At 39.4% G+C, this 24,001-nt stretch overlaps 1 long non-coding RNA gene across 2 annotated transcripts; it reads left to right on the top strand.

The window, feature by feature from the left end:
- The first annotated feature begins 5,905 nt into the window (after positions 1-5,905).
- On the top strand, positions 5,906-23,557 carry LOC121828707 (uncharacterized). 2 transcript variants are annotated; one of them, XR_013050321.1, is made up of 4 exons: positions 5,906-6,138; positions 9,058-9,242; positions 21,089-21,172; positions 22,829-23,168. It is a non-coding gene; the product is annotated as an uncharacterized LOC121828707 (long non-coding RNA). The 2 variants fall into 2 exon arrangements; XR_013050320.1 differs by lacking the exon at positions 5,906-6,138 and adding an exon at positions 12,258-12,871 and having other exon boundaries at positions 22,829-23,557.
- Positions 23,558-24,001: the final 444 nt, after the last annotated feature.

Below are 24,001 nucleotides of genomic sequence, written 5' to 3' on the forward strand. Positions count from 1 at the left end.
TCCAGCCGTCTGAATCTACCCCAAGATGAAGAAGAGACATGCCCCCCCCCACACCTCTTTTTAAGTGATCAGACACATGGATCAGAAGCCACGCCCTAAGGTTTATACCTCAAAGCTAATTGGTGGAACAAATTCCCACCACACTTCCCCTTTTTGTCTAAATAAGAAGATTCTAAACCCAACACAAAACTATATACAATAAGAAGAATTACCAAGTAATGTCCAGGAGAGAAAAAGGGTAATAACATAAAGAAAAATAGAACTACAACCAACAAGAACAACATCAATCAAGAACCATATACTAGATGTACAGAATACAGGTAAAGGGCAAAATACAGAGATTATTCCAATAGCTTTCTAATCCTGAAGAATCTAAATCTAGCACCTGATACTTAGCTAAGATATGAGAAGATTCTAACTGTAACCATCTAGTCTATGCATAAAATAGAAAAAAAAATCTTACCCATGAAGAGAAAATTAATGGCCGCTTCATAGATTAGTTTCCTAAGGCAGTTACAACAGATCTACCTTGCCAGCATGACAGAGTGTCCAAGGAACTTGAATTGGCAATATTCCATGTTTCCTGATTCCAAGTAGTTTTGTCCTTGATGGCTCCTTCTCAAGAAGGTTCCTGGGTTTAGTAGTCTGAGTGACATGAGGTAGGCATCAGGTCTTTGTTTGTTTGTTTTTGTTTTTTCTTTAAAGGCACCTGGCTATGCTGAAGCAGTCGTGTTCAGACCAAGTCCCTACGCTGTATATATGGTTGGTAAGAAGTGCAGGATTTCCTGCAGCTGGGACAGACAGCTTCTTGACACTGAGGCTAAGTGTACTCCCTCAATGTACCTCATGTCTGAAGTACTAGGTATCCCTAACACCCCACCCCCACTCCCATACCAGTCTATACCAGGGAGCCAGCATTGGAGATATGGGCACCCTGATTTCTGCTTGTCTCTGTGTTGCCCTTCTGCTCCAGTTAGCTTTCCCATCACTCATTTGTTGCTTTCTCGAGCTCTGCCTCTTTTTCTGCTCCTGGAAAACATCCTTTGTTGTCCCTGTTCTTCTCACTCAGAGTCATGACAAGATGTAGCTGTTCTGTCACATTGCTGTGGAGTCTCCCTTTAAAGCATTGTGCAGCCACCACTCACGCCTCGTCTCCCAGACTCTCTACTCCCCACAAAACTGGATTTATTGACAGCCAAATGATATATCTTTTATTTATTTATTTATTTTTTGAGGCAGGGTTTCGTGGCTGTCCTGGAACTTATAGTCATTTCCCCATCCTCTCATACCTTAGCCATCAGCATTCTACATTCTGTGTTTGATTTTATAAAGAGATGGAATCATGCACTTGTCTTCTTCTAATTGGCTTATTTCAATGAATGCAATGTCGTCCAGGTTCTTCCATGATGTAGCACAGATCACCGTTTTCTTCCTTTCTGACTTTGATATCGTTTCATTGTGCCTGCATTCATTTTCCTTATCCATTAATCTGTGGATGAACCCTTGTATAATTTCCATATTTTAGCTATTGTGAATGACATTGTTATAGGTGTAGGTATAAGCTATATGCTATGTAGTACATGCTATATTTTGATGTACATTTTTATGTTGTTTGTACCTGTTATGAAATTGGGGTCTTGAAACATCCTTTTTTGCTTGCTTGATTTATTTCATGTTATAAATGTTTTCTTGTAGCACTCATTAGCTTCCTATACTTTTTGTTTTAGTACACCGAAATAATTCTAAAAACACTCTACTGATGAGTGAATTGCCTTATGTCCCCCTCCATTTGGCTTTACTGAAGCAATGATAAGCTTCATTATACAGGAATCTTTGGCTACACCACACCTTGTTTCCACAATGTGAAACCTATGTTAGAAATGGAAATAGATTGGCTCCAGGGGCCATTTATTTCATTTATATATTTAATTCATACAGTTTCATATATTGAGTAGTAAATAAGTAGACTGAGCACTTAATAGATCAACTTAAGTTTAGGGAAGACATACTTTCTAGCATGTAATCTTCTTTCAATATTTAATATGTTGAGTTCTGTATATTAATGAAGGCAATGGGAGAGTTACTGTCCATATTAGAGATGAAAGTGAATGTTGACTCGGTTTGCCTGGACTGAGAGTGGAGCTCACCTGCCTCCACAGGGCATGTCTTGCCCCAAACCCTTCCACTGCTTCCTCACTACATGGTTGGGAGCTCTGCTCTGCCTCAAGCTCTCCACTGTGATATTTTCTCACTAGGGCTCGAGATCAACACAACCATGGCACATTGGATTGAAATTAATCCTTTCCCCCTTAAGTTGTTTTCCCCAGGCATTTTGTCTTAGGAATTACCCTGAGTCACACAATCATGGAATCATCTACCTTTGTTCTTAAGCAAATATTAAGTGTGGCTCATTTCTGTCTTTTCTAACTCCTTTCATGCTCACAAGCTGTGTTTGATCTGCATCACCACAAAGACACCAGGGAAGACAAGCAGGAAGCTTGTCGTACCTAAGGATTTAAGGCTTTCTTTCCATGCTGACTTGAATTCTCAACTTGACCAGCTGTGTATATGAACTACAGACTGTTCAATGTCATTATTCATTTATTAAAATGAACATCTCAAAGCTATACCTTGGGGGGCTTTAACATTTTAAGGCTAAATTTTCTGTGTGCATTTTCAAGTTGAAGCATTTAAATCTATTTTGATTAGGATCATAAAATAAAAGGACAAAAACATGAATTAGCAAATCAGAAGCAAAACACCCCAGAGCCGCTGAGCTGGCTCTGCAAGTGAGGACACTTGCTGCTGAGGCTGACAACCTGAGTTCCATTCCTAGGACCTCCATGGTGGAAGGAGAGAACTGACTCCCACATCACGTATCTACCATGGCCTATCCCTCTGTATGCATCCAAATAATTAGATGTGATGTGATACGTGTATGTGTGGGTGCCAGCCCATGTGTGTATATATGACTAAAAATCAGGCTTTGGGGCAATGTCCATCTAAAAAAAAAAAAACATATTTTTCTCATTGCTACTGATTACTTTATGCATGGAAAGCTGGAATGGATCTGTTAGATTATGTGCATATATCATATATCTCTTTGTGTGTTTTAAAGAAAAGCCAAATATCTAAAATGTTTTGAATAAAATATTCTGACTTTAAAATTTTAAATTATGCATGCTCGTATGTGTCTGTGCAAGTGCCCACGGAGGCTAGAAAAGGTGGTCAGATCCCCTGTGCCTGGAGTTGTGAGTTGCCCAGCATGGATGTAAGGAAACAAACTTCTGTGCTCTGCAAAGACAGAGCTTGCTTTCTCCAGAGCCATCTCTCCAGTCCCTTAAGTAGAGAAAGCAAAGGAAATTTACAAAGCATGCCAAAAGCAACATTTGTAAAACAAAATAACATGATTGGAGAGAGTATCTCCTTTTGCAACCTTAGTACTTAGCTTTAGTCTAACTTTGACTTTCCTTCAATGGAGTGGCCAAGAAGTAGCAGAGATCACTGGTGCTGTTCAGTTTTGTTTGGTAGACTGGGTTTCAGTTTGCCCCTTCTTACCCTTGAGTAACCCAAAGCTACTCAGCCTGAGGGATAAAAATCCTGTGCTAAAAATGTTGTGAAATTCTTTCAAATGGGAGCTCACAGTTGGTCAGCCTTAAAATTGTAACGTCAGTTTAAATCTCTCCTTTGGCACTCAATCAATTGCTTTTGTCTTTCAGTGACTTCAAAAGGTCAAGTGAAGAATTTCATTCTTTGCGTACATAAACACTCAATCTTACTTATTTGAGGAAGACAGCATTCCAGGCTAGTAATTTAAGAGGAAATCATTATGTTAAATTAAGACATGAATTGATTCATTTAAGGATTTATCTAAAGAACTTGATTTAAGTAGTTCCTTTTGTATGGAGAATAATGGTATAATTTTAGCACTTTAATTTTCCTTTATGAAATTTTGTTATTATATTTTTCTAAATATATTAATATTATAATAATTCTCTCTCATATAAAATCTTTTGAAAACTCTAAAACATGTTTAGGGTTTTGTTACTCACATTGCAAACTGGGATTCTTAATTTTTGTTATGGTGTTTAAAGATGGCAACTGGGATTAAGTTGATATTTCCCATAGTTAATATTAAAATAATTTTATATAATAATGTTATACTGTACGGAATTATTATACAATGTGAGTAACCAGAGTCTAAATATTGAGTAAAATTTACCATTTGTTTATGTGACATTGACAATGTAATTGAGTTTCTTCAGTGTGTACAATGTCAATCACGGTACTTATCATTTAGTTATCTTCACTAGCTCAATTGTCACTCGAAACAAGCTGGTCTGCTTTTGACTAAAATTGATTCCTTTGTAATAGCCAACAACAATTCTGCTATTCCTCAGAGGGTCTCCTTATTTCTGGTCCAGTCAAAATATACAAAGAGCTATTGACTAGAGAATAACTCAAGCTCCAAACTTGTAATGGAACAAGAGAGAATTTAAAGAAAAATATTGACAGAAGAAGGTGTTAGAAAATTTACACTTCTATTGTGTTCTCATGCCAGTCAGTGGCTTCCCAGAATAGACTTGTGTGAAACAGTTGCGAAATTCTTGGAAGAGCAAAACAATCATGGCCCTTATGGTCGATAAGGTTATTGCTCAGTTGTCATGTGGCTAGCACCCTTTCAGACCGGGTAAGTTTAAGGGGAAGAGATCATCTGTGGGATATTATATGAATATATACCTAACAGGATTTGTTTGGCAGTGTGAGTATAAGTTAGGAGAAGTAGACAAGTTCAAGTAGCACTTTAAAGCTTTTGCCTAAGGAGCTGGATGTTTCACGGTGACTCATACTGTAATGGTGATTCCTAGAGAAAGGCCATAGTTTTAGGAAGTAGACAGGAATGAGCAAGAACTCAGTTTTGTATTTGCTAAGATAAATGCCCATTAGACATTGTAGGGCAGGCATAAGGAACCAGAGAAAAGTCAATCTAGAAAACTAAACGTGGAAGCCATCAGTAAAGATAGAATCAAGCGGTAACACTTCAAAATTACTTTTTGTATTTAAATACGTTTTGTATTTAAGGTCTCATTTGGTTGTAAGAGCCCTATGGCCTGAGAAGTGTCCCAAATAGATGGCAATATACAAAAAAGTAGGAAGGAGAGGCGAAGCAGTAGATAGGCATGCGAAGCAATGAGGGGAACTGGTGTCAGTAGAAGCGGGTCTTCAGAGAGTTCAATTTCAGGAAGGGTAGGCTTTGAATGTGTGTTCATCCTCGTGTTTGATTCCCAGTAGCTCTGGATTGAGACTTGCACCAATTTCTCCACAGGCCTCAGAAGCACATCCTTTCCCTTTTTCGGGGACACTTGTTATCTTAAAGAGTGTTGGTGCAATACTATAGGAATCCTTGGATGCCCTAGTCAGCACACAGGTTTGTGGAATCCATATGCAGAAGGGCCAGGCCCTTACAGCTGCATGAGCTGGACTTCCTGCATTTTAAACAGGTATCCTTGGGAATTCTAACAAACGGGACTTGTGATCACTCTCTGAGCTACTGTGTTGTAGTTCTGTTTGCTATCCGTGAATACATGGGAATCTGAACCCTGTACATTTTAGTTTTTTTTCCAGAAAAAAAAAAGATATTGTACAAGTATCACTCCGCTGGTATCAGAATTATATGTAATCTTCATCTTTGCTCTCCTGATCCCACTTTAGAAAATGAAGTGGCAGTTGAAATAAAAGTACAATATTTTTTTTTTTTTGTAACTGTGAGGGTTCTTATTCTTATGGTGAGGAGGGGGAACATGGTTTATTTTAGATAGCAATCCTAATATTCCCTCTAATACTCCATCTATCCCTGTAAGTGTACATTTCCAAATTAAAATAATAACTCTGATAATCTCCCAAGGAAACATTTGAAGATTGTGAGCATATTGTCAGCATCACCAGCCTGATTCAAGGACCCGTGACCCAGGCAGGCTCACCCTCTCCTCACTGGACAATTGTTGACAGAAACCCCTTTGGAAGAGAGTTTGAAGTTCCAGATAAGACAACTGTAGCTGAAGTTTACTTGTGTCCCACCTTGCCCATGGTCAGGACAAATCTCTCTCATCCACCAGTCCTGCAGCCACTTGGAACGAAGTAAATATACAGAGGCTTATACTAATTAAAACTACTCGGCCATTAGCTCAGGCTAAGTATTGACTAGCTCTTACACTTAAATTAACCCATAATTCTTATTTATGTTTAGCCACGTGGCTTGGTCCTTTTCTCAGTTCTGCCTTCACATCTTGCTTCTTCTGTGTCTGGCTGGTGGGTGACTCCTGCCTCAGCCTTCCTGTTCCCAGAATTCTCCTCTCTGCTTATCTTGCTTATACTATACTTCCTGCCTGACTACTGGCCAATCAGCATTATATTTATCAACCAATTAGAGCAATACATTCACAGCACACAGAAGGACATCCCCAGCAGACAACCAGAGTATCAGTCAATTAGAAATCCCTGTTGTCCATGTCACCATTGAACAATTTAGACCAATACCAGCATTGGCTACATCTTTTATACTCCTGGAATGGGTGGCTCTTACAATGGGCATCTTCTGCTGAGTGAGTTTATAAATGTCCAGGTGTTATGAAATCAGGACTGAGTAGAAAAGGCAGCTTTAGTTACAATTCTTTCTTTGCTTTTACTCTGGAATACTGAATTCCTGAACGTCTTTAGGATTCCTATTCTGCCATCCTTTTTTTCCTGCCTAAATTTCCTTTTGCTGTATATGCTCAGCCTCAGCCTGTGATCTTTTGTCTAGTTTGGAGAAGTGTGACCCAGCTGTCCCTAACCTGTCTCTAATCTGACTATCACTATCCTGGCTGTCACTAACCTGGCTGTCACTCATCTGTACTTAACACTCTTCTGAGATATAAAGAGAAAATAAGACATTTCCTTAATTTCATAATCTTTGATTCAGAGGCAGACTTCAGGAGAAGCTAATTGAATCTAATCTTCATTAGACTCACTTGCTTAGGCTAGCTCCAAAGGCTAAAGATGACTTTGGTGTTGGTTGACATGCTGGTATGGTTCCAAGTTTATAAAGAAAAGAATTTTAACCATACCCATTAAGATTCTTACTTTGCCATAGATGCTCCCAGTATAGCTATGGAATTTGGGAATCAAGATGAAGGAAGTAGAGTGTGAGGTATATTTACTTTGGAGATCTTTTGGGCTAGTGTCTTACTGCCAAGGTTCTGATGGGCCTTTCACTCTTAAGCTTATGCCCAGATTTCAGCACCAGTATTTAGATATAGAAAGAACAGGTTGTGCAGGCTGGTCTATAGGTCAGTGTAAAGGTGTATTTCAGGTGAGCAAGTCCTTTAATAGTGCCAGCCACTTGGACAGTGGAAAAACTGAGATAGGCAATCCAACAGCAGCCCACATAACAAAGGAAATTCCTTACATTTATGATCTTTATAGGGGAGAGATATCTGAGTTTAGAGGATTTCTCTGAGTTTTGCAGATTTGTGAAGGTACTAGATAGGATGTTAGGCTGGGACTTGTGAAGGTAATCCTGTGGCGACACCCTACCTTGGGGCTGTATAACTACTGGACCTCATCAACTTAGGGGAAGGACTAGAGAGAACAGAAAGTGTGGCTGAAACTGTCTACAGCAGCTAAGAGTGATCATCTAACAGTGACCTTTCATTGCCTATACCTTGGGAGACAAATTTCTGATGTGCCTGCCACATCTCACATTGGTAACTCAAAGTAAGATTTGCTCCTAAAAAGTTGTTTCCTGGTATCTCAGTAGAGAGGTTAAAGGTTAGAGGTCACACCTATTCATAAGTTGATGAATAGGGAGGGTGAAAATATGCAAAGCCAGAAGTAGCCTGGGATGAATTATTTTGAGTAGCAGAGTGTAAAATTTTAAGCACTGGATTCTGCTCTCATTTACATCAGGTCTAATCTGAAGTTCTCTCCTGTCAGGGATGGCCTTAATAATGAATACATACAATTACAAATGTATTATGCATATCATATTTTAAGAGGTAATGGGATTTATTAGAATTCCTAGTAGGAAGGTACAAACCCTAGGCAGCACTACAAAGAGAATATATGGAAATGTGAACAACCATCATTGTTGCATCTCAATTATCAATAATGAAAATACATCTCAATCCACTATTCTAGAGGAGAGACAACTATCATTATTCTTTCTTAGTGGAAAATGTTATTATAAAATCATGATCTCACAAAGAGGTAACAAAAAAGTGTATATAGTTCATTATCTCTGGAAAATGATTCTTTAGCTTGTATGTAACACATTTACAATTTTGTTTGTGCTTTTTCTCATCCCTTTAAAATTAACCATTTTTGTGATTTGTTCCTTTGCTACAAGGAAATAATTATTTTGTACTAAATTCTGTATGTGTTATTTTTTTATTGCTTGGTAAAAGATTTCTATGAAGCACAGCTCTGTGTTCGATGGAACCTGAGGATGACCTTGTTTCTATTTTCTAACAATTTTTTTTGTCTTAGTTTGTAGTGACTTGAAATTGCTTAGCTTTCTCCTTGATTAGTAGTTATCCCACTGACAAACAGTGGCTGGGTCATAGAGAAGATCTGGAAGCCATGGGAATTCTCTAATACAAACATTTCTAGCAAGTTTCTGCAGAACCCTTGACAACTCAGGAATTTTAGGACTACAGGAAATGATGGAATCTCTGGTAATAATAGTGTGAGTTTATGAACAATTTACACAGTTTCCTTCCACTGGAAACTCAAAACATATTGCTGAATATGACGAGATCAGTAAGATATGGAATGCACCCTTTCCTAGACAGGTGTTTACTTTAGTCATAGCACAAAATAAGGTACAAGCATGTAAATGCAAAATTTTAAAATACTTTCCCAATGATATTAAACAGAATAGGTGGAATGATGCAGTTTTTTGGCACAGAAATCAATTACTGCAAGTCTCCAACTCACATTCTTTCCCTGAGTACATCTGTCAGGAATCTGTTGACGTTTCATAGGCAAAAATCAAGATTGTGTGATTCCTCTTTTCAGGACTGAGAGGTATGAAGATCTGTGGAAAGAGGCATGTCAGAGAATAAGCCGAAGCGTTCTGTTATTTTATAACATTAGATCTTCTTCCCTGTCAAACCTGTCACTTGTGTCCTGACTGTGGCTGAGATGATGAGAACAAAATGGAAATAAAGACATGGAATGCAGGCACTGGGAATTCAAGGAAGGTGAGAAGCGTTTCAGTGCATGGCGCCAGCTAGCACCCCCTTCTTCAATAGCCTCTCACCCTTCCAAACCATGGAGGGACTCAAGGGCGGCAGCATGTGAGCTCCTCCGTTAGTCACAAAGCAAGACAGGTATTTTTAGAAGCAAATTCTTATATTAACGTACTATCAAAGTGTCGTTTCTGTTGCTTCCCACTAACTAAATCTTTATGCTGTAAGCTGAGCATCCCCAGAGGCATCACAGCCAACCATTTTAACCTTTCCAATATGTGCTCAATGAATTTGTTCTAATATTTCCTTCTGAACTTCAATGGAGCATGCTCAAGAGTGCGCCCATTGCTTTACTGTTTACCACTATGAATAGGTATAGATTCCACTAATAAAATCCCTATGCTTCATTTACTCAGAGAGGACACTGCTTTGAGAGGACTCCCATGCACCCTGGCCTGCTGCAGATAATAAGGTCTTTTCACCTCTTAAATGTCTTGTCCATGTTGGTTGGGATCTGTACTCACCAGGGTGTGAACCTATTGCATTCAGTCACACTCAGTTGAGCACATTTCTCCTGGTACCACAACCTAATATCAACTACCTCATTAGTTCCTCCATGTTTGTTTCCCCTCCTGCTTGGAGACTGCCTCTTGGTGCCCATGTTTATATTTAGAGGTAGTTGATGGTATTTGTGTTTTTCAAATATTGTTTTTCTCTAGTGACTAGCCCTGAACTCTCATGGAAGTCATCTGACACTCAAACAAGAACAATTGAACTTTGATTTTCTCTGGTACACTGCACCAGGGTCTGTAGTGTTAGCAGAGGTGTGAATCTAAGGAGCTGTCGGCCAAGCTGTGGAAGATGGTAGATTTTGCTAATGGGAAATAATATGGGCAAGTGGGGAGGTGGAGGGAAGAAGGGAGGGAGGGAGGGAGAGACAGAGACAGAGAGAAGAGTGCAACAATAAGTAGAAACTTACAGAGGAAGAAAAGAGGATGTGCATGTCAACATGAAAATGGGCCACACATAAAGTGCATTGTCCTTCGAGATCCACAGAGAACTGCTACTCTTTTCCTCTCTGGTCTTTCTTATTCCCACCATGTACCTTACAAACAACCCATTTCCACAACTACCACAACTCCCATTTACTCGACCAACCTCAGCATTTTTAATTTTCATCTCTTTTCTCAAATGTACACTATGTGCTTTGACATTCTGAATGACTTCCTGGATTCTGTTGCTGACAGTGGCATTGCTAAATGGTCTTATTAATAAAAAACCCAGAGCCAGGTATTGGGGTGAAAGCTAAAAGATCAGAGAAACAGAACAAGGCAGCCACATTTTTACCTCTATGAAATCCTCAGCCTCAAGTGAGCGAGTTCCTATTTCCTCACACCCAATATACCTTTCTGTGTCCTGCCATATTACTTCCTGGGATTAAAGGCATGTGTCCTTCCCATGCAAAGACATGAGATCTCAAGTGCTGGGATTAAAGGTGTGTGCCACCACTGTCTGATCTCTATGTCTAATTAGTGGCTGGCCTTTTCCTCTGATCTCCAGGAAAGCTTTATTGGGGTACACCATATATCACCACATTTCCATAGCATGGGAATGTAGACATCTCAGTGACATAGTCCCACTGCTTCTCCAGCCTAAAGGATTTAGTTATAACGTGTGGATAGTCAAAACTGGATTATTTCTTGTTTCTTGAGTGCTCTACCTCCCAGGCCTTGATCCTTAGCCTACTTGGAACTCTTTCTTGTTATCTATAGACAACCTCAGGTTTCAGGAATCATTTCAAATGTGATTCTCTCCATGAAATATTTGTATAAGTCATCCTCAGTTGATTTTCTTACACCGGCAAGCTCCTTCTATCTGGCATTGGAGCTATCTAGATACTCATTTCATTTCCATATGAAAACTATAAACTCTATGAGGAAAGGGAGTGCTGCAACAAATTTTGTGGGCTGATTGCCTACTCACTTAATAGGATTATTTTCTTAAGCTACGGACATGAACTGAGTTACTAGGGACATCCAGCGAAAATGTGAGGCAGACTCCACCAAATGCTGTTAAATATACATGGACCACTTTTCTTATATACATTCTTTCCTGTCTGCAGATTCACCCATCCATATTCCAAAAATATTGTTTTAAAAAATCCAGAAGGTTCCAAAATGCAAAACTTAACTTGCAATGTGTGAATACTATCTGAATCAATACAAATTAAATTATGTGTAGACACACCTTGCTGCTGTTAGGTACCAACCACTCTAGAGATCTGAAACCTGTTCCTACTACCTTTGTGATTATCACATGTCTGTGTCTCATGTGTAGACTACATAATTAGGTCTGTGATGTTGAACCTGTACTCAATAAATACTGATCATTTCTTGTAATTATTTCATAAGTAGTATTTAATAACAATCATTTCCATAGTGCTTACATTTTATTAGGTATAATAAATATACGTAGATAATTTAAAGTATTCAGAAGAATATATGCAGGTTATATGCAATTATTACACCATTAATATGAGCATCTATATATTTTGATATCTTACAAAGTTCTAGATAAGTGGTTCTCAACCTATGGGTCACAATCACTTTGGAGGTCACTATCAGATGTCTTGCATATCAGATATTTATTTACATTATGATTTATAACAGTAGCAAAATTACAGATATGAAGTAGTAAAGAAAACAAATTTATGATTGGGGTTACCTCAACATGAGGAATTATATTATAGAGTCATAGCATTAAGAAGATTGAGACTGAGCAAGCCTCAATGAAACATCTCACTATTAAGATAAGAATACATACTCTATCAAGATGATAATAGAAAAATAAATAAATTAATTAATTTTAAAAAATAATAAATAAATAAAAATAGAAAAAATTGAAATATTAAACAAACAAACAAACAAACATTTTACTAAAGTTAAAAAAGGGAGAACTAGGGACTCATCATTCCTCTCCACATTCTATTCTTTCCCTTGTTTTATATATTTTAAATTTTTTTATCAGTGGATTCTGCTGGAGTTTATCGGTGAATTCTGCTGGAGGATCCGATGCAGATGAGCACTGGAGGGCTCATCTTGCAAATCACCCTCTGGAGCGATGGAAGGATCTTTCTACCAGCACGTGGAGGAGACCTGATCTAGTGTTGGTGTGGCCAGGGAGTTTGGTTTATGTCTTTCCTCAGGACAATGAGGTTCCTCTTTGGATTCCTGAGCACTGAACGTGCCCTGTGGCTGCTGCTGAAGCCCAACATGACAGAGACCTAATAGGTCTTCATGAAAAAAATCTACCCTTCTGATGCCAATGGAGATTGAGAGCCCAATATGGCAAGCTTTGGCAAGCATTAATGTAAGCCTAGGAACTGTAGCCATGAGATTGGATTCTCCAGAAGAGCTGCCAGCCAAAGTCATGCTGGGATCAAGAAAAACAGGCCTTGGTGGTTCATGTTCCTGGAGTTGTATCCATGCCAGTGGATGTCCACACAATCCAGAAGAGAATTTGACATTGCTGCTGCCGCTGTTGCTGGTATAACAATGGCGCACACCACTGCTACTGTTTCTGGGATTACCATTTCATAATTGCTTACTTCAGCTAGTGCAGTGGAGACCCTGGCAACAAAAGTAACTACCACAGTTAGTTAATCTTTCATTCTATTGGGCATGATAAATTTAATTTAGTAGTTATATACATCTCGATTGGCTTTGAAAATTATAAATTTATAAACTCAAGTTCCAGTTGCTTTTGGGATACTATCTTACAAGGACTCCAACACACAGTATGGCTCGATAAGGAAGGGAATGGCTCAGTTGCCTTTAGCCTACTGTCTATGGGTGAGATAGGACCTCTGTTGTTCTTTTCTGTATCGAACACACAGATTGCAAGCCCAGTGCCACTTTGAGATCTTTGGCAGCAATTAACCATGCAGCTCACACATGATTGAGCCGGTATGATAATGAGTATTCAGAGATGGGTGATGCCTGGGGGGCACTCACCAACCTAAGACAGAGCACCTATGTGGCCTGGGCAGGCGTCTCCATGACAGGTAAGGTGACCTGCTGACATCCCACGCAACCCAAGTCAGAAGCTCATTTTTTAATAAAAGGGAGACCTGCAGGGTCCTGGGCCCCATTTTGGGTAACTGTTGCCTTGCTTGCGGACCTTGACCTTAATATTCTCCCAATGCTAATTCCCTGCCAGGTTCCACCCTCCTGAATGCTTAAGAGAAGTTTCTTGTCTGTGTATCCTGAATGATGGGCGTTAACAGCTTAGATGCAAGATTGTAAAACATCAGTAGCGAACTTCTGCCCTCCGGGGTCCTTCCATTGTGCTGTAAGCCTGTATTTAAGATCTCCTACCCCCTTCAAGAAATGACATTTGACATTTAAAATTATATATATATATATATACACATATATATATAAATAAAATTGAATGAATACTGCGAATATAATCTATGAATACCACAAATGTGATTAATATCATGAGTGTAATTTAAAAAATAAATTAATTAATTAATTAATTTAAATAAAGAAGATTGAGAACCACTGTTCTAAAATAAATCCTGCAGATACTGAGGGAAAACTCGGTGTGTGTATGTGTGTGTGTGTGTGTGTGTGTGTGTGTGTGTGTGTGTGTGGTGTGAAGCATCTTATGTGAAGAAGCTGTCAGATAGACAAAAGAGGACCTGGGCTGCCTCACACACTGTTAAGCCTACCTATGTGCATCCCCAAATGTCAGTCCCTGTATCACTCTGTATCATGATGCTTCAGTAACTCTTTGCCTGGCTTCTTACCTTCTGGGTTTATTTAGAACGTATTTCATCCCTTTAATGCCTGAGAGGTCACAGAAGGGTACCTGGCAAAATGAATATGCTAGTCATTGTGCCCACCTCCAACCCTCACAGTGTGCTGGATCAAGCATGATCATTTATGTATTCAGTGATATAAACTATTGAAAATTGTTTTCTTGGATTAAAGCCCAGAATAATCCAAGGGCTGGAAGGACAGAAGCTATGGAATACCGCAGATGCTGATGAGCTTTATAAAAGAGCCCTGTGGAATACAATAGCAAAATCTTGATACTATATATTGTCTTAGTTACTTTTCTATGGCTGCGATTAAGGCACCATGGCTAAGGCCGCCTATTAGGGGAAGTATTTACTATGGGACGCATGATTCCAGAGGGTTAAAGTCCATGATCATCATGGCAGGGAGCATGGCAGCAGGCAGCCATGGCTCTGACTAAATGAGGGTTCACATCTAATCTGAAAGGAGGAGATAGAGAGCTAACTGGGCCTGGCATGGGTCTTTGAAACCTTAAGGCCTGCCCCATGTAACATATCTCCTAATCCTTCTCAAATAGTTCTACCAACTGGGGACTAAACATTCAAACATAACATAGACATAAGGGCGTGGTTTTAATTCAAGCCACAATTATGATGTGCCTCTACCTTTTCTTTCACATCCTTTAGCAGGAAGAGCATGCTGTCTGTGACGTTAAATGTTCTAGTTAATGTTACCACTGCTGTGATGAATCCCTATGACCAAAACAACTTGAAAAGGAAAGGGTTTATTCTGCTTAGACTTTCACATCACTGTTCATCACTGAAGGAAGTTGGGACAGGAACTCAAACCACAGGAACCTGGAGGCAGGAGCTGATGCTGAGGCCATGGAGGGGTGCTCCTTACTGGATGACTCCTCAAGGCTTTCTTCTAGAACCCAAGACCATCAGCCCAGGAACAGCACCAGCCAAAATGGACTGGGTCCTCCCACATCAGTCACTAATTAAGAAAACACTCTACAGCAGTGGTCCTCAACCTTCCTGGTGCTGCAACCCTTTAATACAGTTCCTCACGTTGTAGTGACCCCGCCCCCCCAACCATAAAATTATTTTCATTGCTACTTCATAACTGTCATTTTGCTATGGTTATGAATCCTAATGTAAATATCTGTGTTTTTTGATGGTCTTAGGTGACGCCTATGAAAGGGCCATTGGTTCAAAAGGGGTCATGACCCACATGTTGAGAACCACTGCTCTACAGGCTTATCTGCAGCATAATCTTACGGAAGCGTTTTCTCAGATAAGGCTCCTTCTTCTCAGATGACTATAACTTGTGTCAAGCTGACATAAAAACCAGCCATCACATAGAGTGTGGCTAGCGTTTTAGTTTTGGATCTTTAAGTGCCTGGGACAAGCCTAGCAACACTGGGTATAAAATCTCGTATTCTTCTACCTCAAGCACTTTGTCTTCCTGTCCTCCCAGGTGTTAGACCATCTAAGCCCCACAGAACAATGGGTTTGTTCCCACCCTATAGCTTTCCCTGTTCAGGAATCTGCTGCCAACTCCCCAAATTAACAAAGTTGACATTGAAAGGAAAGATTTAGGAACTTTCAGTTTTATTTTGGCTGGGAAGAAGCCCCTGTTTATTTCTCTTTCCATGCCTTTCAGCCCCAATGCATCAGGCCGAAAGCACAAGAGAAATATGACATACATATATTCATAAATCTATTAGACAGTGTCTCTCTTCATTTTGACCAGGGGCAAAGCAATAGCTTGTATCTACACTTAGGGTAAATTTTCCATGCTATTTGAATTTAATATATGATGAATAGCATGCATGTCCAATCAAGGACCATAAAAAACAGATAAGCAATGACAAAATACATTTTGCAAGTAGCGATTAGGAGAAAGCAGATGCAATGACCTAAATTAAAATGCTGAGAAATGATCCCAGTCACCATGGAGTCCTTTGTGTCGCTGTATGTCTTTAGAGTAAGGCATTATGTTCCCTTTGTTTCAGACTTTTCTCTTGAGGAAGGCATAGTCAGCCTTTCAATATATAGACACTATCTGGATCAAAAGGCAAGATTCTTTACTGCTTAGCATAAATACTTTGGGTTTCCTTCCTGTAGCATAAGCTGCTGCATTTTCCCACACAGCTGGATCCAGTTCTGACCTCTCTATTAGACTTGTTGTCAGAAGAACTGACAAAGATATAATAGTGCCATCTATGCTTTCTGTGGTGTGCTAAAAAATGCCCACTGGTTTGGACCAAGGAGTCTATTGTATTTAGTCACCATCCATAAATCAATAGTAGACTAATTGGTAGCTTGCAAATTGGGTAAAAACTTCAGGTTTTCCAAGGCCTTGACAAAATGGCCTTAATGCTATGAAATAAATAATAAATAAAAGCAAAGCCCAAGAGAAAAACAAATGATATTATCAATATTTTATAGAAAGTAAAATATAAGTCTCTGGTTTAGTATCTTTGAATCTTTCTAGTGAGGGTATACAAAACAATGTAATATCGAGGAAACATTTTTTCCTCATCAACATATTGATGAAAACTAAAAATCACAGTAACTGCTAGATCAGGAGGGTTGAGAGTGAGGTGGATGCTCTCCTGTCCTGCCAGTGGATGAGGGAACAATGAAACAGCTCACAGCAAGTTGTGCTTATTTCTGTCTGTCTACTTGGCCAGCCTTCCTTCTTTTGCCATCTGTCAGTGGGGCTTCTGTCCAGTGACTGCTTCCACTTTCTAATTCTCTTTCTTTACACACACCTATGCATACACAAATGTAGATATGCTTCTGTGTGTATATGTACACATATACACAAATAAATGCATTAACAAAAGCTGCTTATAGGAACATTTTTGGCCAGATCAAACTATGGGGACATCACGGTATTCTCTAGCATAATTATACTTAGATCTAGGTAAATTTATCCATTATCATGAAATAGGATGTGCTAATATATGAACAGATGAAAAAACTACAGATATACTATAAAACATTCCCTTTATTTAAAAGAGAATAGATTGTGTGTGTTATGTAAATGTACTGTAACCTGTCACAATGAAGAAATAAGGACTAGATGTATTATTTAACCCAAAGGCTCCCTTCATGTGGTGAGAGAGAGAGAGTCATGGCTTATACTGAGTTAGCACATCAACCCTGACAGTAGCCTGTCCAGGCTTTGGATAGAACTCCCGTCCTAATGAGACAGCTGAGTGGCTGAATGACTGGTCTGAAGACTGAGCCGCTCACTCTTTCTAAGCTCCCCCCCTCCCCGCACCCCCCGTATTCGCTAAGATAGCAATATTGTAACATCTACCTCACATATTAATGAAAATTAATCTGTGAAAGCATGATTCCATTAGCACAGTTCTTTCTGCCACAGGGTAAATGATGGTAGTGATAAAACTTCACACACTGACTCACTTACTGTGTCATTTGGTTTACTCTGTGGTAGGACCCCCGCCCAATTTTGTCTTTTTGTACCTGATAAGTAACACACCTTGCAGTCTGTAACACAGATTTCCATAGTGTTTTCTTATAAGCCCAGTCAAATGGAAATTGAACCAAGACCTTAAGTGTGGGAGACTTGCTCCCACTTTTTCCCCCAGGGTACTCTTGAGTAGGGAGAAGGAGAAATATTGAGATAGAAATATAGAGGGGAGAGAAACAGATAAAAACACAGGATAGCCTTAGGAGGGCCTGAGTCAAAACCCACCAGCCCCTTCTGTCTCTGCTAAAGGGTTTTTAAAGGAATGCCAAGGGATGGAGCAAAAGACCCCTCCCCCCCCCTCCCCCTCCCCCCCCTCCCCGCTAGATCAAAGCACACCTCAGGCACAGCCAAGTGTGGACCCCTTCCAAACACCTGGTAACCACACACACACACACACACACACACACACACACACACACACACACACACACACACACACGGTCAATCCATCCCCTTATGTAGGCCTGCTGTGTAAAGCAATCTCAGATCTCACTAGGAAACCTCTGTGGACCCCAACACTTAAGGCACATGGCTAGGATGTTTAACCTCCATGAAAGAGGAAGAACTACGACAGTAGATGGCTGACTGGGCTTGTAGTTAGGGTAATGTAAGCATGTTTGCAATTCATCAGTTAAAACAATGGCTGCTTTTATATTTTAAAAAAATTACCCCATGCCTTCTTAAGTAAAAACTACAGTCTCAGGTTAAATTGAATGCAACAACCCCTTAGAAATTTTTAAAATGTAATCATCGATCTCAGCCTTTGTTGCAAAAGATCAGAGAAATGAACCCGGTGAGCTGAGAGTCACCCGAACAAATTCCTCAGCTCTGGAGACTACAGTGATGAAGCTATTTATAGGTCCCTTTCTCCTTACCTTAGAGAAGAGCGAAAAGCTGGATCAGGAAAACCCCATTTCATTCAGGATTGCACACACTGTTTGCATTAATCAGGAACCTGATTACTTTCCCTGAAATGATTCAAGTATTAATGATTTCCCTGCCAGAATCTAATGAGCATTTCCTTTGGATTGATAGTTGCCTTTGCTTCATTCACATACTTACAAATTTTGATCGACAGTTTGGTTTGGTAAAACGTGATTGTTTTCTAGGCCATCAGCATATCAGCTAGAGAGGATGCTAGAATGATTCATGCAACTTAAAATTGGAATGTGAAACGATGGCAAGTTAAAATATGAACATAGAGATACTCCATGGAGTCCATGACAGAGACCGTTGAAATGGAACCAACTGAGATCCCTTAGGAATGAGATTTTACCACCAGTATTTTCTTTGCTCTGACCTAGAGCAGGGCCTGGGAAACAGCCTATGGAAAAGCCAGGGGAGGAGGCAAAGACCCAGGTTTAGCTGTTCAGTCCCTGGTGGAAACAAGCCATGAGTTGGTTACCAGAACTTCCACAGAACCTCCCTTGACACCAACAATCAGAGGGTTGAGTCATGATGAATACCTCACTGTCCTGTTCACAATCTCCTTTTACCCTTTGTCAGATGACATCTTCGGTAGCTATGAAAAAGAAAGGCCCCCTGCAGGAGGTGGGAATGGGGGGTGGGCTGGGGGGAAGGGGAGGGGGTCAGGAAGGGGGGGGGGAAACAAGGGAATCCGTGGCTGATATGTAGAACTGTATGGTATTGTAAAATAAAATAAAAGAAGAAAAAAAAAACCAAATAAACTGATATTGACTGAACCTAAAAAAAAAAAAAGAAAAGAAAGAAAGAAAGAAAGAAAGGCCCATGTGTATAAAGAGCAGGAATTTTCTTGCAAAGTCCTAAGAAGACCAGCTGGGATTGGTTGGAGTGCTGTTTTCTTAGGACAGGTGAAAGATGATTTATAAAATGCATTTCTCTACATTGAATGTTTGTCTTGGGAAGATGTCTGAACTTCAGCATTTTAGGTAAGAACAGATGGACAGAGAAGCCAGTGAAGGAAATAGCATCCCACAAATGCCAACGCTTGATGATGCTAACTCTGTTGTTATTGGCCAAGTTCAATAGATTATCTGTGGCCTCAGTTTTCTTGTGTATAACATGTGGGTAACTGCAGTACTTGTCTCTTACAGTTATTTTTCAGATTAAATGATTTAATTAACGAAAGCTTTAAGATTATCTAGCACTTAGTGAATAAGTATTTCTAAGAAACAAGTTGGAAAAAAGCAAATATCAAAATGGAAATTGCTTCCTCAATGTGATGGTAACTTTATATCTCTTGCCTCTAAGTTGCCAGAAACAGAAAACTGTGCTCCTCAACTCCTCTAGTTAGTGGGTAAAGGGGGCCCTAGATGGGAAACCGTGGTGAAGATCTGAGCACATTAGGAGAAGGTACAGCAAAAAGAAATTTCAGTCATGGCCAGGAGAGGACATTCCTGTCAACCAGCACTCATAGGAAGAGACTGGGCACTCCCAAGTATCACTGGGCTAGACTTAGCAGTGGACATACCTGGGAAGGAAGGAGACAGCTTCTCAGAGGGTTTTGTGATGAGCTCTCCCATGTGATGGTTTGAATGAGAATGCCCCCATAGGCTCATATATTTGAATGCTTGGTCCCCACTTAGTGGAACTGTTTGGGAAGGATTTAGAGGTGTAGCCTTGTTGGAGTAAGTGTGGCCTTGTTGGAGGAAGTGTGTCACTGGAGGGTGAGCTTTGAGATTTCAAAAGCCCATGCCAGGCTCAGTCTCCCCCTCCCCCTCTCCCTCCCCCTCCCCCTCTCTCCCTCTCCCTCTCCCTCTCCCTCTCCCTCCCTCCCTCCCCCCTCTCTCTCTCTCTGCCTGCAATTGAGGCTTTAAAGCTTTCTGCTACTTCTCTAGTACCATGCCTGCCTGCTGGGAGCCTATGAACCCACATGATGTTAACTTACTAATCCTTGGAAACTCTAAGCAAACCCCAAATGAATGCTTCCATCTACAAATTGCCTTGGTTGTGGTGTCTCTTCATAGCAATAAAACAGTAATTATGACACCCTATGTACCTTCACATCTTTGCTTCCAAAAACCACAAGATGTAACATTACATTTACATCAGTTAATGATGAGTTTAGTGGAGGTCAGAGTGCTGAAGGGAACATGCCCTAAAAATTGTCTAAGTTGATGTTTCTTTAAGAGGCACAAGGAACAGCCACAGGAGTAGAGGGAGATCAAGGATTTGCTTGCAGTTTGCCTTGTGATTCAGTTCAGAGGGGCAGACAATGAGAAAGCCATAGGCAGAGAGGTGCTTCTGCCAGGTATGTGAGACCCCACTGTTTAGTGGCTGTGATTGCTAGTGCTTAACACTGTTTCAAGTTTTTAATTACCTGTAATGTTTACTAGGATTTCCATCTAGTTCCAAAGAGTGCTAGGAACACAGGTTTGAGGACCAGTACTGCCAACAGCTATGATTCCACATGTGGATTTGAGATGACCTAACATTTTCTGTGCAGGTACATCGTACTCTAATACGGAGATACGAGGATGTTACTGTTTAAGTTCCATAACTGTAGGTGTAAATGTGAGGTTAGAGACCCCTTTCAACATCCTTTTCTTGAAAACATTTTTACAGAATCAATTTGAAAGGAAGGAAGATAATTGGGAATTATGGTGTGATCAGAGCAAAGCAGAGACATCCCAGCAAAGGACTGGAAAGGTGAGTAGTACTGAAATTCTCATGCTAATGTTTCACTGAGTAATTATTGGTTTTTTGAGTAAAGATATTTTTTAAATGTGCCTGTACATAACTGCTGATTTGTTATTAATTCCATAAATTAGACCATACTAGAAACTAATATTTCCACATTGCAATTGTAGTTAAATGACATTCAGATGGCAGACATCCATTACTTGACAAGCCAGAGGCATGGTACTTGCCATGATTTTGGAAAAAAAAAGTTATTGTGCTAAACATAATTACAGTTATTTCTTCTTCAATGGGAAGCTTAGTAATAGAATTTCTGTTTATGTTCCAGAATCTAAATTTCTGTTTATGACTGAACAGTTCCACAAAGTAATTGGTCTATTTTATTCATATAAAACCCTAGCTATTGGTAGTTTGAAATATAGACATGTTGCACAAATGTATGAAAAATTTACAAACAGAAAATAAAATCCATTGTTACTTTCAAAGCAGAAAGCAGTGTTGACAGGAGCTTGGGGGAGCCTGAGTTTCCATTTGGTGTCTGAGGACCCAGGTCATAATCTTCATTTAGAAACTTAACAAGAAATTTTAGCACATCACTGAACTTCATTGAATTTCAGATTTTGCCTATGCAAATTGTATGCAAATATCTGATCTAATCACCCTGTCCAGTTTCTATGAGATTTGGGTATAAATTGTGTATGAAAGCACACATTATTTAACTATATAGTGCTATTCATCATGGTATCCTCTTCAGCATCCTGCTCTCTTTTTGACATTAATATTTAGGTTTCTTGGTTTAAAATTTCCCTTTTTATTACACAAAGAAAATGTAACTATGTTATCATCTTAGAGATCAAAGCATTACCATAATATACAGAGAAGAGAAAGGAAGAACTTTGACTCACTTATCTAAATATTCTTTTCTCTTGAGTGCCATCTTGAATAGTTTAGTTTTCCTTCATGAATGTTCTAAGCATACACACATGTGCATATAGGAAACAATTTTATTTCAAATAAGTTTATTTATAGCCTGCAAGTTAAGTTCACTGAAACAAAATAAAGGCTCCCTTCCTCTGTTTTCTGTGTAAGAAAACACACCACATGATTGACATTGCAGCATTTCCAGGTAGAGGATTGGTGGAAGACGGAAGGGGTCTAGGGAAGATAGATCACCTTTCTGTACCCACAACAAGGACAAATCTTATATACAAATGAATGTGTTCCAGTTGTCATGGTCCTGAAACCCCATTGTGTTAGCAAATGGGAAGTAACACCTCATGGCATGCAATCTAAAATAATTCTCGATGTGTTGAGTACCACTGGCAGATCTGCCAGGATGTGCGGAGTCCCAGTGTGATCACAGGGATTTCTCTGGTCACAAACAGAGAAAAGCACAGGATTGCTCTGAAAACGATGACAGTGCTGCCGGCCCAGAAATCACAGCTCAGGCTCCTCTGTGATAGCAGACTATCACACCTGCCATTTGACAGGTGTGCGCTAAAATTTATGGAAAGCTTTTCTAGCCAAGCCACCGGCTGCTGAAAAGAATGGTGGATGCCTTGAGCCTTGACATTTATTACAGCTTTGCCAGCATATCTGTCTTGTAGAGTGTGATTTGAAAAACGATATGTCTAAGCATGATCTTAATAAGCTCATTTGTTCCAGGATCTCATTGTACTTGTGCTTTCCGAGAGATGAGGAGAGGACCAACAATATAAATAATGGAAGCCTCTTTATGGAATGGCTGTGCTTATTTCAATACGTAGACAGTCCCTGCACCTAATATTGTCAGGTGCCAACTGAAACGAAGGACCACAGTGCTGCTTGGACTTGCTCCTAACTGAGGTTCCATTCCATTTTAAATAGCCTACATTTCAACTAGTTTGCCTAAAATCACTGAAATTAAAACATTCAGTAGATATTCTGTTAGTGACACAATATGTCCTTAAATGAGTGTCTTAAAGGCTTTAAACTTTTCTTATTTGGCGTTAAATTTTTACAAGACTGACGTGTTTCTTGTATTTCCTTATTTATTGTTGAGATAGTCTTGATGGCTAGTTATAGGACAAACATCATCCCTGCCTAATACAGGATGAACGAGAGGAGGGGAATTAAACACTCAGCAGCAGCCTCGCTCAACTCGTGCCATAGTTAGTGCACAATTCCTGATTATCAGTGTAGCTATTTTTCTAGATAAATATAGGCCTATATTTGAAAACATTCATTTTGATAAATGTGTCTATCTATTACAATACAATGCACATGTGGGCTGAGCTAGTAAAGTAGCACTTTAAAGGTGATTATTATGTTATCAAGACACACAATATTGTTTGTCTTTCAGAGAATTCTGTCCTTTTTTTGTTCCCTTACTGCTATTAAATATTTCACTTGCTGAAAAGTTTGCTGCTTGTCTCTCTCTTCTACCCTCTATCTTTATTCTAGGCAGTTAATATAGTTTTTCCATTGCTTTTCTGTCTCCTAATTTTATTCATTTGAAGCACCAGCCCTAGTGGTGAAAATTAACCAAGAAATATAAAATACACAAGTAAGAAAAAAAAATCTAGTGAAATTAGAGAGAACAATGGTTTATTGACAAAAGACATCTGTAATGGGGAGAAAAACTATGAAACTCTATAAAAGCGCATTTTAAAATCTAAACAAAATAAAATTCATATTTTTGTAAATGCTAATTACTACATTTATCTTGAAAAAGCTAATAAATGTGAATAAAGATTTTGGTGTATTTGTATGATAGAGAGAACTGAAAAAGCCACCACAGAATTACTTTCTAAGTGTGAACCCAGCACTTGACAGTTTTCTAAGAACTGAAGATCCCCT

Source organism: Peromyscus maniculatus, chromosome 4, assembly GCF_049852395.1.
Source record: "Peromyscus maniculatus bairdii isolate BWxNUB_F1_BW_parent chromosome 4, HU_Pman_BW_mat_3.1, whole genome shotgun sequence".
Taxonomy (NCBI): domain Eukaryota; kingdom Metazoa; phylum Chordata; class Mammalia; order Rodentia; family Cricetidae; genus Peromyscus; species Peromyscus maniculatus.